This window comes from Triturus cristatus, chromosome 3_1 (genome assembly GCF_964204655.1).
Source record: "Triturus cristatus chromosome 3_1, aTriCri1.1, whole genome shotgun sequence".
Taxonomy (NCBI): Eukaryota; Metazoa; Chordata; class Amphibia; order Caudata; family Salamandridae; genus Triturus; species Triturus cristatus.
In genome coordinates, this window is record NC_140583.1 from 122,168,969 (window position 1) to 122,184,835 (window position 15,867).

The 15,867-nt window shown below is 46.3% G+C and overlaps 1 protein-coding gene across 4 annotated transcripts in view; it reads left to right on the forward strand.

Moving 5' to 3' along the window:
• The window catches only part of ANO1 (anoctamin 1), an 852,930-nt gene that overhangs the window by 462,475 nt on the left and 374,588 nt on the right, over positions 1 to 15,867 (forward strand). The gene's annotated exons all lie outside the window — the stretch shown is intronic.

Consider the following 15,867-nt stretch of genomic DNA (forward strand, 5'->3'; position numbering starts at 1 on the left):
CCACACTCTCCTGATCGGCTTCCAAAGATTTGCTCTTCGCACACATTTCAGCTGGTGGAGACAACATCTGCTCCTGCAGTCATGGCATTACATTTTCAGCGTTCTTGCCTTTGCGTCTTAAAGGTTCCTTAGCAGGTGCCTGTCTGTATATGTTCCAGCTGGCGCATGTGGCATACAGACCTTTAAACCAGAGTTTACTGTTGACATGAATTCAGTTCCTTGTTCCTTCCAGGTCCTTACCAGGGCAACCAAATGCAGTAGCCTGAGGTTTCCCCACAAAACTCCCTTTTATTCGACCTCATTTGGATCTTCAGGGACCACCTTTAGAGAGTAAGTGAGTCGTTTATATATCCTTTGTTCATCAGGCTCAGTGGCACCAGGATCTTTGGATGTAAAGAGCCCTCTACACCAAGCGATTGAATAATTAATATCAAGTGACTACGATTATCACTACTCTATTCCCTGCTTGTAAAATGGCTCATGTTACCTTGATGTTCCACCTTTCACTTATTAAGGTTATCAGAATGGTCACCTATTAGTAGCCACTGGGCCTATTACTTTTTGTTTATGAAATCCACGCTCCTCCACCCGCTCCTGGTTATAGACCGTCATCACTGTTGGCCACTGAATACAAATGAATGGTCCTTGGTCATTTCCAAACTGGCACTTCCTCCTCAAGTGACAGTGCCCCACCTATGTGGCAAGCCACTATGCCATCTCGTTACCGCTGTTCTTCATACAATGCCACATGAAACCACAGCTATGGATAAACTGGAAAGTTCTGCAAACTTTCATGTGTGTTCCTGAGACGATATTCTCACGCGGCTAGTCTTCTACCCTGGTGGCCCCTGGGAGAGTCTGCGGCGGCAGTGTCCTAAGGGTAGTGCCATGCTCCAGCGCAGATCTGTGGAGCCTCTGGCAGCTTTCGATTGGCTCTAGTGCATCATCAGGTCACTGTGATGCTTGGGCCTTTTTGTGGCAGCCTCTTCTGCCTCAATTTCATTGCAACAGTAGACCACGAGTGGCCGATTTATCTCACTGGGGCCCGCAATGGGCCATTCAGGCCCACTGGAACACCTGCAGTATGTCCACCACATGCTTTACCTCCTTACAGGAGACAAAATGTCTGTGTAAAATGCCTGGGGATATAGGAAATAACTGCAGCATTCATATTTAGTATCCCTAATTTCCCCATTGGTTCTCCACTTCTCACCATGCTGCTCATTCCCAAACGTGTGCAGCTGTTCTCTATTGAAACTGCTTTACTACCAATTGATTCTTGGCTGCTGTCTGCTTGTGCCCAGTACTAAACTCTGCACATGTTATAGTTATTTTTTTTGTATTCTTTTTTTTGTATTTTTTTGTATTTTACAGAGTTTTATATAGCGCGAACTTGACCCGAATCGGGTATCAGAGCGCTTTACATAGTTATTTACTGCTGGAGCTATTCTGCTGCACAGGGATTCTTGGACACAGTTCCGGCTACTTAATGCTACTGTTCTACTCAGTGATTCGTTGACGTAGAGTTTTTTTTTCGGTTGCAACTAGTGTACTACTGCGTGATACCTGGCCATTGTTGTGGTTGCTTTCTTTTGGAACAGCTATACTCCTCAGTGATTCCTGGACAGGGTTGTGGCTGTTCACTGCTGTAGCTATAGTCCTGGGCAGTGATGCCTGGACATTCTAGTCACAATTTTCTGCAGCAAATACTGTATTCCACAGTGGTTCCTGGAGAATGCTGTGGCTTTTTACTTTTACTTTTATTATTGCTGCCCTCTGCTGGTGCGACTGCACTGCACAATGATTCCTGGACATTGTTGTGGCTTCTTTCTGCTGGAACTACTGTACCACACTCCGCTGGAGCTGCAGTACGCGAGTCCACAGTCTTTCCTGGATATTGGAGTGACCGCTCTCTGTTGGAGCTACAGTACTCGAGTCCACAGTCATTCCTGGATATTGGAGTGTCACCGCTCTCCGCTGGAGCTACAGTACGCGGGTCCACAGTCTTTCCTTGATATTGGAGTGACCGCTCCCTGTTGGAGCTACAGTACTCGAGTCCGCAGTCATTCCTGGAAATTGGAGTGACCGTTCTCCTCTGGAGCTACAGTACTCGAGTCCACAGTCATTCCTGGATATTGGAGTGACCGCTCTCTGCTGGAGCTACAGTACTCGAGTCTACAGTCATTCCTGGATATTGGAGTGACCGCTCTCCGCTGGAGCTACAGTACTCGAGTCCACAGTCATTCCTGGATATTGTTGTGACCGCTCTCCGCTGGAGCTACAGTACTCGAGTCCACAGTCATTCCTGGATATTTTTGTGACCACTCTCTGCTGAGCAACAGTACTCGGGTCCACAGTCATTCCTGGATATTGTTGTGACCGCTCTCTGCTGGAGAAACAATACTCGAGTCTACAGTCATTCCTGTATATTGGAGTGACCGCTCTCCGCTGGAGCTACAGTACTCGAGTCTACAGTCATTCCTGGATATTGTTGTGACTGCTCTCTGCTGGAGCTACAGAACTCGAGTCCACAGTCATTCCTGTATATTGGAGTGACCGCTCTCTGCTGGAGCTACAGTACTCGAGTCCACAGTCATTCCTGGATATTGGAGTGACCGTTCTCTGTTGGAGCTACAGTACTCGAGTCCACAGTCATTCCTGGATATTGGAGTGACCGCTCTCTGTTGGAGCTACAGTACTCGAGTCCACAGTCATTCCTGGATATTGGAGTGACCGCTCTCTGGTGGAGCTACAGTATTCGAGTCCACAGTCATTCCTGGATATTTTTGTGACCACTCTCTGCTGAGCAACAGTACTCGAGTCCACAGTCATTCCTGGATATTGTTGTGACCGCTCTCTGCTGGAGCAACAGTACTCGAGTCTACAGTCATTCCTGGATATTGGAGTGACCGCTCTCTGGTGGAGCTACAGTACTCGATTCCGCAGTAATTCCTGGATATTGGAGTGACTGCTCTCCGCTGGAGCTACAGTACGCAAGTCCACAGTCATTCCTGGATTTTGGAGTGACCGCTCTCCGCTGGAGCTACAGTACACGAGTCTGCAGTCATTCCTGGATTTTGAAGTGACCGCTCTCCGCTGGAGCTACAGTACTCGAGTCCACAGTCATTCCTAGATATTGCTGTGACCGCTCTCTGCTGGAGCTACAGTACGCGAGTCCGCAGTCATTCCTGTATATTGGAGTGACCGCTCTCTGCTGGAGCAACAGTACTCGAGTCCACAGTCATTCCTGGATATTGTTGTGACCGCTCTCTGCTGGAGCAACAGTACTCGAGTCTACAGTCATTCCTGGATATTGGAGTGACCGCTCTCTGGTGGAGCTACAGTACTCGATTCCGCAGTAATTCCTGGATATTGGAGTGACTGCTCTCCGCTGGAGCTACAGTACGCAAGTCCACAGTCATTCCTGGATTTTGGAGTGACCGCTCTCCGCTGGAGCTACAGTACACGAGTCTGCAGTCATTCCTGGATTTTGAAGTGACCGCTCTCCGCTGGAGCTACAGTACTCGAGTCCACAGTCATTCCTAGATATTGCTGTGACCGCTCTCTGCTGGAGCTACAGTACGCGAGTCCGCAGTCATTCCTGTATATTGGAGTGACCGCTCTCTGCTGGAGCTACAGTACTCGAGTCCACAGTCATTCCTGGATATTGGAGTGACCGCTCTCCGCTGGAGCTACAGTACTCGAGTCCACAGTCATTCCTGGATATTGCTGTGACCGCTCTCTGTTGGAGCTACAGTACTCGAGTCCGCAGTCCTTCCTGGATATTGGAGTGACCGCTCTACGCTGGAGCTACAGTACGCGAGTCCGCAGTCCTTGCTGTATATTGGAGTGACTGCTCTCCACTGGAGCTACAGTACTCGAGTCCACAGTCATTCCTGGAAATTGCTGTGACCGCTCTCTGTTGGAGCTACAGTACGCGAGTCCGCAGTCCTTGCTGTATATTAGAGTGACCGCTCTCCTCTGGAGCTACAGTACTCGAGTCCACAGTCATTCCTGGATATTGGAGTGACCGCTCTCCGCTGGAGCTACAGTACTCGAGTCCACAGTCATTCCTGGATATTGCTGTGACCGCTCTCTGTTGGAGCTACAGTACTCGAGTCCACAGTCCTTCCTGGATATTGGAGTGACCGCTCTACGCTGGAGCTACAGTACGCGAGTCCGCAGTCCTTGCTGTATATTGGAGTGACTGCTCTCCACTGGAGCTACAGTACTCGAGTCCACAGTCATTCCTGGAAATTGCTGTGACCGCTCTCTGTTGGAGCTACAGTACGCGAGTCCGCAGTCCTTGCTGTATATTAGAGTGACCGCTCTCCTCTGGAGCTACAGTACTCGAGTCCACAGTCATTCCTGGATATTGGAGTGACCGCTCTCCGCTGGAGCTACAGTACTCGAGTCCACAGTCATTCCTGGATATTGCTGTGACCGCTCTCTGTTGGAGCTACAGTACTCGAGTCCGCAGTCCTTCCTGGATATTGGAGTGACCGCTCTACGCTGGAGCTACAGTACGCGAGTCCGCAGTCCTTGCTGTATATTGGAGTGACTGCTCTCCACTGGAGCTACAGTACTCGAGTCCACAGTCATTCCTGGAAATTGCTGTGACCGCTCTCTGTTGGAGCTACAGTACGCGAGTCCGCAGTCCTTGCTGTATATTAGAGTGACCGCTCTCCTCTGGAGCTACAGTACTCGAGTCCACAGTCATTCCTGGATATTGGAGTGACCGCTCTCCTCTGGAGCTACTGTACTCAAATCCGCAGTCATTCCTGGATATTGTTGTGACCGCTCTCTGCTGGTACCACCATCCTTCCCAGTGACTGCTGGGATTTCCTACAGCAGCTAACAGGCCTACCTGTGCGGAAACGCCTGTCTCCTCGCCAAGATATTGTTTATTACTGAGCTAGCGCAGCAGCGAGGGACCGCAGGCTCGCAGCCCCTGGCTCACGCATGCTGTCGTGGGCCAGACGTCTGCCTTGGCTCGGCACTCGCCAGAAATGCACCAATTGCATCAAATTGTACAGAAGTTGTTTTTCTGTAAGGTGGAATGGTGTTTTCTTGTCAGCTGTGCTGTGTTGGCGGTGCTTTGATTTATGTCCCTTGAGTCATGCATCTTAAGAAAGCAGGTGCAGTCCTGCACAGACGGAAAACAACACGGCGCCCGCTGCGAGCCTGCCTTCGGAGAAAAAGCATTTCCGGAATTACAGTTTCGTACGTTGAAGACACCCGACTCGCCTGTAAGTTCGCTGCCTACCTGCATGGTGAAAAACAGATTATTAGTGGCTGAGGGCCACAGGTCCCCTGCGGGTGCAACTCGCACACATTAACTATTTCTCCTGGGAAAGGCGACGGATATTGGAATGGCACAATTGTGTGAGCGGCTGCATATTTTCTTCAACTTTTGCAAAGGTTAACATATCTTTTTGTTCAACATTTTCAAAATATTAATTCATATTAGTTTCTTTTTACCAATTGTAAACTATATCAGCAATTTGCATTCAGCCTTCAACAGCGAACTCTGAACGGATGAAGTCAATTGAGTCCAGTATATCATAAATGGGTGACATCGGTGCCAGTGGAAACCCCTCCATACGTTTTGACTCCGAACTGATAATAGGCCACTGCAATGTGGAAGGAAATACTACTTAAATGGGCAACCTCCTTATTGCTTTTCAAGACCATATAAGTAAACTAGTAAATGTGCTTGTTTCGTGTAGGTTGGTACAGGTGGTGGGCAGTGCCTCATGTCCCTTCAGTGGTTGATTTGTACTGGTGTTTGCCGGGTCTCGGCTCCAGTGCCGAAATCTTAATACTGGCACTTTTGATGACAATCCTCCAAATGGTGGCGCTGTTTGCTAATATTCAAAAGAACACTTTAGTTTAGCAATTCAATATACAGTAAAAAAAAATTATAATAATAATAGCAACATATTCAAGCCATGGTACTGGCATTTTGCTGCACTGGCAGGGACAGCGGATGGACCTGGCACTTACGTTTTTTAAGAAGTTAAGCTTTGCCGCAGATTATCTAAGATAGTGCAGGGGCTGACTTACGTGCATCTTGAGTCAGGAATCTGCCAGTGAAGGCCTATTGTCCCAGTTCTTTTTCTGAAGGGCATCTTTGGGGCACCAGACCACTCCCTGACTTTCCACTGTCTGGATGTATCTTTTCAGTATGCTACATTGTTCATTGATTACTTATAGGTAAGTTTCTTCAACTGGGTACACTTTGCCTGCATGCCATACAGGGATTGAAACATGACCCTGATACCAGATATTATTGAGTTACATTCTACAGTGCATCTAGCAAAACAGCATTAATGCATTATCTTATTGTGCCCAGCCCTCCGTTTTTAGGCCTGTGCACGTTGCAACGTGGCAGCATTTTCTATTGGATGCACTTGTGTGTCCCTCAGCAAAGGGTGTAATTAAACCAATAGATAAATAATTCCACGATGGGCCCTGTGTGTGCCATGTTGGTTTCTCTATTTCCAGTTCATTGTGTAGGACATGGATGACGCGCAGCTAAGGAACCGATATCATAGAAACCCTAAGATACAACAGAAGGCCTAGTATAACATGCCCCAAGACACACTGCAGGCAAGGCATAAATAATGAACTCACCTCAAGTCACCTCACAAGACAAAATACAAGACATGAAGAAAAGTACAACATAAAGCATAACAAAATACAGATCAAGAGAGTGAACGACATGATGGAAGGCACAATGCATGGTGTAATGTAATACATACCCCAAGGTATAACACAAGACATGAAGCAAGACATAACTAAAGAGGTAATACAAGGCGTAATATGAGGCAACATGTGTGACTTGAAGCTTTGTGTAAGGCAGAAAAGATATAACTCAAAGCTTAACATTAGATATCACACAAGGCATAAGCAAATGGCAAGGCAAGCTCATTTTAGAGACATGAAACAAAGCACAGAGCATAACAAAGACATCATTAAAGGACTGCACAAATCATAACACAAAGCCTAATTAAAGAGAAAGTGTAAACATAGTATATTATGTAATGCAAGGCGTAATGCAAACAGTAACCCAATGCAAAACGCAAGCCATACCACCAGGCAATATGGAAGACACCCTTGCTTTACTTGCATTATAGAAATTCTTTTATGTTTGGTCTTCAACAAAAGTCAGTAGTTGCTCTGTATCCCAAACCATTCCAAACACCGTCTCTTGGGTCCAGGAACCCCAGCAGTGTAATTTGTCTTGTGATCTAAGGTATGTCTTGGGGTGTAGGATGTTGACCCATCTAGTAGCACGCCTTTGTGCACTAACTAAGAACTTTACACTGAGTTCCCGCATAAACTAGTATTCAACGAGTTTTTTTGATTACTTGGTTCATATGTTGCAGTTTTTCTGATTTTAGAATCAACCAATTGGCTTCGTACTTGAAAGACTGCATTTATACCCCAGAGGAGTGCAACATAGTGTCCACTCTCGCCAGATATGAATCAATTAATGGGAAAAGCATTTTCAGCCTCCACCATCCAGCCTAAGAAATGAAGCCCTTGGGAGGTTTACTCATAAGTGCATAAGGAAGGGCACTAGGCAAACACTGGCCGGCAGCCTAATGCCAGACCATTAAAACTCCATGTGCAGGACCATGCAAGGCACAACCCATGACATAATGCAAGGTATAACTTAAGATGCATTGTAGGGTAAAATGCAAAATATAACTTACGTCATAACGTGAGGTGTAATGCAAGCCATAACATGAGACATAGCATATTAAATAAAGCAGGCATAATGCACAAATAACTTTATTCAGTTTGTAATGGAAGATATAATGCAAAAAATAATCGAAGAAACATAATACAATATATGATGGAAGGCATATCACAAGACATAATTCAAATCATTACTAAAGACTCCATACTCAACACAATGTGTAATACTTCATTAAAAGGATTGGCAAAGCATTGACCTAGCCATATTAAAAATATAACACAATATATATATATATATATATATATATATTACCTTTCCACAGTTTGTCCCCAAAACAAGTGCACTCCTCACTGGGACCAATATACGGCTCGGCAGGGCAAAGGTAAGCAGGTATCCTCCTATATAATAAAAGCCCAACGCGTTTCAGAATTAATTTCCTTGATCACGGGCAGCAGCATGATAGAAAGTCTCACGAGACTGCATTGCACTGTTTTTTCATCCATTTTATTCAATCTCGAGTGAGAGTCACATGTTCAACAGTGCATGCTGGTAAATACAGTCCAAAGGTTGAACACTCATAGTATAATGCTGCTTAAATGTCATTAAATATAACTCACACCCTTGATACGGTGGAAGAGACCATACGCCTTCGTTCTGCCAACTTCAGAGCGTCCCAGGAGTCCGCATAGCTTTGCAATCTCAAAGCTGCAGACCCGCCGTAAGTAACCAGCAGTGGTGCTCTCCCGGCCGGACCAGCCGTATTATTACCTTTCCACAGTTTGTCCCCAAAACAAGTGCACTCCTCACTGGGACCAATATACGGCTCGGCAGGGCAAAGGTAAGCAGGTATCCTCCTATATAATAAAAGCCCAACGCGTTTCAGAATTAATTTCCTTGATCACGGGCAGCAGCATGATAGAAAGTCTCACGAGACTGCATTGCACTGTTTTTTCATCCATTTTATTCAATCTCGAGTGAGAGTCACATGTTCAACAGTGCATGCTGGTAAATACAGTCCAAAGGTTGAACACTCATAGTATAATGCTGCTTAAATGTCATTAAATATAACTCACACCCTTGATACGGTGGAAGAGACCATACGCCTTCGTTCTGCCAACTTCAGAGCATCCCAGGAGTCCGCATAGCTTTGCAATCTCAAAGCTGCAGACCCGCCGTAAGTAACCAGCAGTGGTGCTCTCCCGGCCGGACCAGCCGTATTATTACCTTTCCACAGTTTGTCCCCAAAACAAGTGCACTCCTCACTGGGACCAATATACGGCTCGGCAGGGCAAAGGTAAGCAGGTATCCTCCTATATAATAAAAGCCCAACGCGTTTCAGAATTAATTTCCTTGATCACGGGCAGCAGCATGATAGAAAGTCTCACGAGACTGCATTGCACTGTTTTTTCATCCATTTTATTCAATCTCGAGTGAGAGTCACATGTTCAACAGTGCATGCTGGTAAATACAGTCCAAAGGTTGAACACTCATAGTATAATGCTGCTTAAATGTCATTAAATATAACTCACACCCTTGATACGGTGGAAGAGACCATACGCCTTCGTTCTGCCAACTTCAGAGCGTCCCAGGAGTCCGCATAGCTTTGCAATCTCAAAGCTGCAGACCCGCCGTAAGTAACCAGCAGTGGTGCTCTCCCGGCCGGACCAGCCGTATTATTACCTTTCCACAGTTTGTCCCCAAAACAAGTGCACTCCTCACTGGGACCAATATACGGCTCGGCAGGGCAAAGGTAAGCAGGTATCCTCCTATATAATAAAAGCCCAACGCGTTTCAGAATTAATTTCCTTGATCACGGGCAGCAGCATGATAGAAAGTCTCACGAGACTGCATTGCACTGTTTTTTCATCCATTTTATTCAATCTCGAGTGAGAGTCACATGTTCAACAGTGCATGCTGGTAAATACAGTCCAAAGGTTGAACACTCATAGTATAATGCTGCTTAAATGTCATTAAATATAACTCACACCCTTGATACGGTGGAAGAGACCATACGCCTTCGTTCTGCCAACTTCAGAGCGTCCCAGGAGTCCGCATAGCTTTGCAATCTCAAAGCTGTAGACCCGCCGTAAGTAAACAGCAGTGGTGCTCTCCCGGCCGGACCAGCCGTATTATTACCTTTCCACAGTTTGTCCCCAAAACAAGTGCACTCCTCACTGGGACCAATATACGGCTCGGCAGGGCAAAGGTAAGCAGGTATCCTCCTATATAATAAAAGCCCAACGCGTTTCAGAATTAATTTCCTTGATCACGGGCAGCAGCATGATAGAAAGTCTCACGAGACTGCATTGCACTGTTTTTTCATCCATTTTATTCAATCTCGAGTGAGAGTCACATGTTCAACAGTGCATGCTGGTAAATACAGTCCAAAGGTTGAACACTCATAGTATAATGCTGCTTAAATGTCATTAAATATAACTCACACCCTTGATACGGTGGAAGAGACCATACGCCTTCGTTCTGCCAACTTCAGAGCGTCCCAGGAGTCCGCATAGCTTTGCAATCTCAAAGCTGCAGACCCGCCGTAAGTAACCAGCAGTGGTGCTCTCCCGGCCGGACCAGCCGTATTATTACCTTTCCACAGTTTGTCCCCAAAACAAGTGCACTCCTCACTGGGACCAATATACGGCTCGGCAGGGCAAAGGTAAGCAGGTATCCTCCTATATAATAAAAGCCCAACGCGTTTCAGAATTAATTTCCTTGATCACGGGCAGCAGCATGATAGAAAGTCTCACGAGACTGCATTGCACTGTTTTTTCATCCATTTTATTCAATCTCGAGTGAGAGTCACATGTTCAACAGTGCATGCTGGTAAATACAGTCCAAAGGTTGAACACTCATAGTATAATGCTGCTTAAATGTCATTAAATATAACTCACACCCTTGATACGGTGGAAGAGAACATACGCCTTCGTTCTGCCAACTTCAGAGCGTCCCAGGAGTCCGCATAGCTTTGCAATCTCAAAGCTGCAGACCCGCCGTAAGTAACCAGCAGTGGTGCTCTCCCGGCCGGACCAGCCGTATTATTACCTTTCCACAGTTTGTCCCCAAAACAAGTGCACTCCTCACTGGGACCAATATACGGCTCGGCAGGGCAAAGGTAAGCAGGTATCCTCCTATATAATAAAAGCCCAACGCGTTTCAGAATTAATTTCCTTGATCACGGGCAGCAGCATGATAGAAAGTCTCACGAGACTGCATTGCACTGTTTTTTCATCCATTTTATTCAATCTCGAGTGAGAGTCACATGTTCAACAGTGCATGCTGGTAAATACAGTCCAAAGGTTGAACACTCATAGTATAATGCTGCTTAAATGTCATTAAATATAACTCACACCCTTGATACGGTGGAAGAGACCATACGCCTTCGTTCTGCCAACTTCAGAGCGTCCCAGGAGTCCGCATAGCTTTGCAATCTCAAAGCTGCAGACCCGCCGTAAGTAACCAGCAGTGGTGCTCTCCCGGCCGGACCAGCCGTATTATTACCTTTCCACAGTTTGTCCCCAAAACAAGTGCACTCCTCACTGGGACCAATATACGGCTCGGCAGGGCAAAGGTAAGCAGGTATCCTCCTATATAATAAAAGCCCAACGCGTTTCAGAATTAATTTCCTTGATCACGGGCAGCAGCATGATAGAAAGTCTCACGAGACTGCATTGCACTGTTTTTTCATCCATTTTATTCAATCTCGAGTGAGAGTCACATGTTCAACAGTGCATGCTGGTAAATACAGTCCAAAGGTTGAACACTCATAGTATAATGCTGCTTAAATGTCATTAAATATAACTCACACCCTTGATACGGTGGAAGAGACCATACGCCTTCGTTCTGCCAACTTCAGAGCGTCCCAGGAGTCCGCATAGCTTTGCAATCTCAAAGCTGCAGACCCGCCGTAAGTAAACAGCAGTGGTGCTCTCCCGGCCTTACCAGCCGTATTATTACCTTTCCACAGTTAGTCCCCAAAACAAGTGCACTCCTCACTGGGACCAATATACGGCTCGGCAGGGCAAAGGTAAGCAGGTATCCTCCTATATAATAAAAGCCCAACGCGTTTCAGAATTAATTTCCTTGATCACGGGCAGCAGCATGATAGAAAGTCTCACGAGACTGCATTGCACTGTTTTTTCATCCATTTTATTCAATCTCGAGTGAGAGTCACATGTTCAACAGTGCATGCTGGTAAATACAGTCCAAAGGTTGAACACTCATAGTATAATGCTGCTTAAATGTCATTAAATATAACTCACACCCTTGATACGGTGGAAGAGACCATACGCCTTCGTTCTGCCAACTTCAGAGCGTCCCAGGAGTCCGCATAGCTTTGCAATCTCAAAGCTGCAGACCCGCCGTAAGTAACCAGCAGTGGTGCTCTCCCGGCCGGACCAGCCGTATTATTACCTTTCCACAGTTTGTCCCCAAAACAAGTGCACTCCTCACTGGGACCAATATACGGCTCGGCAGGGCAAAGGTAAGCAGGTATCCTCCTATATAATAAAAGCCCAACGCGTTTCAGAATTAATTTCCTTGATCACGGGCAGCAGCATGATAGAAAGTCTCACGAGACTGCATTGCACTGTTTTTTCATCCATTTTATTCAATCTCGAGTGAGAGTCACATGTTCAACAGTGCATGCTGGTAAATACAGTCCAAAGGTTGAACACTCATAGTATAATGCTGCTTAAATGTCATTAAATATAACTCACACCCTTGATACGGTGGAAGAGACCATACGCCTTCGTTCTGCCAACTTCAGAGCGTCCCAGGAGTCCGCATAGCTTTGCAATCTCAAAGCTGCAGACCCGGCGTAAGTAACCAGCAGTGGTGCTCTCCCGGCCGGACCAGCCGTATTATTACCTTTCCACAGTTTGTCCCCAAAACAAGTGCACTCCTCACTGGGACCAATATACGGCTCGGCAGGGCAAAGGTAAGCAGGTATCCTCCTATATAATAAAAGCCCAACGCGTTTCAGAATTAATTTCCTTGATCACGGGCAGCAGCATGATAGAAAGTCTCACGAGACTGCATTGCACTGTTTTTTCATCCATTTTATTCAATCTCGAGTGAGAGTCACATGTTCAACAGTGCATGCTGGTAAATACAGTCCAAAGGTTGAACACTCATAGTATAATGCTGCTTAAATGTCATTAAATATAACTCACACCCTTGATACGGTGGAAGAGACCATACGCCTTCGTTCTGCCAACTTCAGAGCGTCCCAGGAGTCCGCATAGCTTTGCAATCTCAAAGCTGCAGACCCGCCGTAAGTAACCAGCAGTGGTGCTCTCCCGGCCGGACCAGCCGTATTATTACCTTTCCACAGTTTGTCCCCAAAACAAGTGCACTCCTCACTGGGACCAATATACGGCTCGGCAGGGCAAAGGTAAGCAGGTATCCTCCTATATAATAAAAGCCCAACGCGTTTCAGAATTAATTTCCTTGATCACGGGCAGCAGCATGATAGAAAGTCTCACGAGACTGCATTGCACTGTTTTTTCATCCATTTTATTCAATCTCGAGTGAGAGTCACATGTTCAACAGTGCATGCTGGTAAATACAGTCCAAAGGTTGAACACTCATAGTATAATGCTGCTTAAATGTCATTAAATATAACTCACACCCTTGATACGGTGGAAGAGACCATACGCCTTCGTTCTGCCAACTTCAGAGCGTCCCAGGAGTCCGCATAGCTTTGCAATCTCAAAGCTGCAGACCCGCCGTAAGTAACCAGCAGTGGTGCTCTCCCGGCCGGACCAGCTGTATTATTACCTTTCCACAGTTTGTCCCCAAAACAAGTGCACTCCTCACTGGGACCAATATACGGCTCGGCAGGGCAAAGGTAAGCAGGTATCCTCCTATATAATAAAAGCCCAACGCGTTTCAGAATTAATTTCCTTGATCACGGGCAGCAGCATGATAGAAAGTCTCACGAGACTGCATTGCACTGTTTTTTCATCCATTTTATTCAATCTCGAGTGAGAGTCACATGTTCAACAGTGCATGCTGGTAAATACAGTCCAAAGGTTGAACACTCATAGTATAATGCTGCTTAAATGTCATTAAATATAACTCACACCCTTGATACGGTGGAAGAGACCATACGCCTTCGTTCTGCCAACTTCAGAGCGTCCCAGGAGTCCGCATAGCTTTGCAATCTCAAAGCTGCAGACCCGCCGTAAGTAACCAGCAGTGGTGCTCTCCCGGCCGGACCAGCCGTATTATTACCTTTCCACAGTTTGTCCCCAAAACAAGTGCACTCCTCACTGGGACCAATATACGGCTCGGCAGGGCAAAGGTAAGCAGGTATCCTCCTATATAATAAAAGCCCAACGCGTTTCAGAATTAATTTCCTTGATCACGGGCAGCAGCATGATAGAAAGTCTCACGAGACTGCATTGCACTGTTTTTTCATCCATTTTATTCAATCTCGAGTGAGAGTCACATGTTCAACAGTGCATGCTGGTAAATACAGTCCAAAGGTTGAACACTCATAGTATAATGCTGCTTAAATGTCATTAAATATAACTCACACCCTTGATACGGTGGAAGAGACCATACGCCTTCGTTCTGCCAACTTCAGAGCGTCCCAGGAGTCCGCATAGCTTTGCAATCTCAAAGCTGCAGACCCGCCGTAAGTAACCAGCAGTGGTGCTCTCCCGGCCGGACCAGCCGTATTATTACCTTTCCACAGTTTGTCCCCAAAACAAGTGCACTCCTCACTGGGACCAATATACGGCTCGGCAGGGCAAAGGTAAGCAGGTATCCTCCTATATAATAAAAGCCCAACGCGTTTCAGAATTAATTTCCTTGATCACGGGCAGCAGCATGATAGAAAGTCTCACGAGACTGCATTGCACTGTTTTTTCATCCATTTTATTCAATCTCGAGTGAGAGTCACATGTTCAACAGTGCATGCTGGTAAATACAGTCCAAAGGTTGAACACTCATAGTATAATGCTGCTTAAATGTCATTAAATATAACTCACACCCTTGATACGGTGGAAGAGACCATACGCCTTCGTTCTGCCAACTTCAGAGCGTCCCAGGAGTCCGCATAGCTTTGCAATCTCAAAGCTGCAGACCCGCCGTAAGTAACCAGCAGTGGTGCTCTCCCGGCCGGACCAGCCGTATTATTACCTTTCCACAGTTTGTCCCCAAAACAAGTGCACTCCTCACTGGGACCAATATACGGCTCGGCAGGGCAAAGGTAAGCAGGTATCCTCCTATATAATAAAAGCCCAACGCGTTTCAGAATTAATTTCCTTGATCACGGGCAGCAGCATGATAGAAAGTCTCACGAGACTGCATTGCACTGTTTTTTCATCCATTTTATTCAATCTCGAGTGACAGTCACATGTTCAACAGTGCATGCTGGTAAATACAGTCCAAAGGTTGAACACTCATAGTATAATGCTGCTTAAATGTCATTAAATATAACTCACACCCTTGATACGGTGGAAGAGACCATACGCCTTCGTTCTGCCAACTTCAGAGCGTCCCAGGAGTCCGCATAGCTTTGCAATCTCAAAGCTGCAGACCCGCCGTAAGTAACCAGCAGTAGTGCTCTCCCGGCCGGACCAGCCGTATTATTACCTTTCCACAGTTTGTCCCCAAAACAAGTGCACTCCTCACTGGGACTATGAGTGTTCAACCTTTGGACTGTATTTACCAGCATGCACTGTTGAACATGTGACTCTCACTCGAGATTGAATAAAATGGATGAAAAAACAGTGCAATGCAGTCTCGTGAGACTTTCTATCATGCTGCTGCCCGTGATCAAGGAAATTAATTCTGAAACGCGTTGGGCTTTTATTATATAGGAGGATACCTGCTTACCTTTGCCCTGCCGAGCCGTATATTGGTCCCAGTGAGGAGTGCACTTGTTTTGGGGACAAACTGTGGAAAGGTAATAATACGGCTGGTCCGGCCGGGAGAGCACCACTGCTGGTTACTTACGGCGGGTCTGCAGCTTTGAGATTGCAAAGCTATGCGGACTCCTGGGACGCTCTGAAGTTGGCAGAACGAAGGCGTATGGTCTCTTCCACCGTATCAAGGGTGTGAGTTATATTTAATGACATTTAAGCAGCATTATACTATGAGTGTTCAACCTTTGGACTGTATTTACCAGCATGCACTGTTGAACA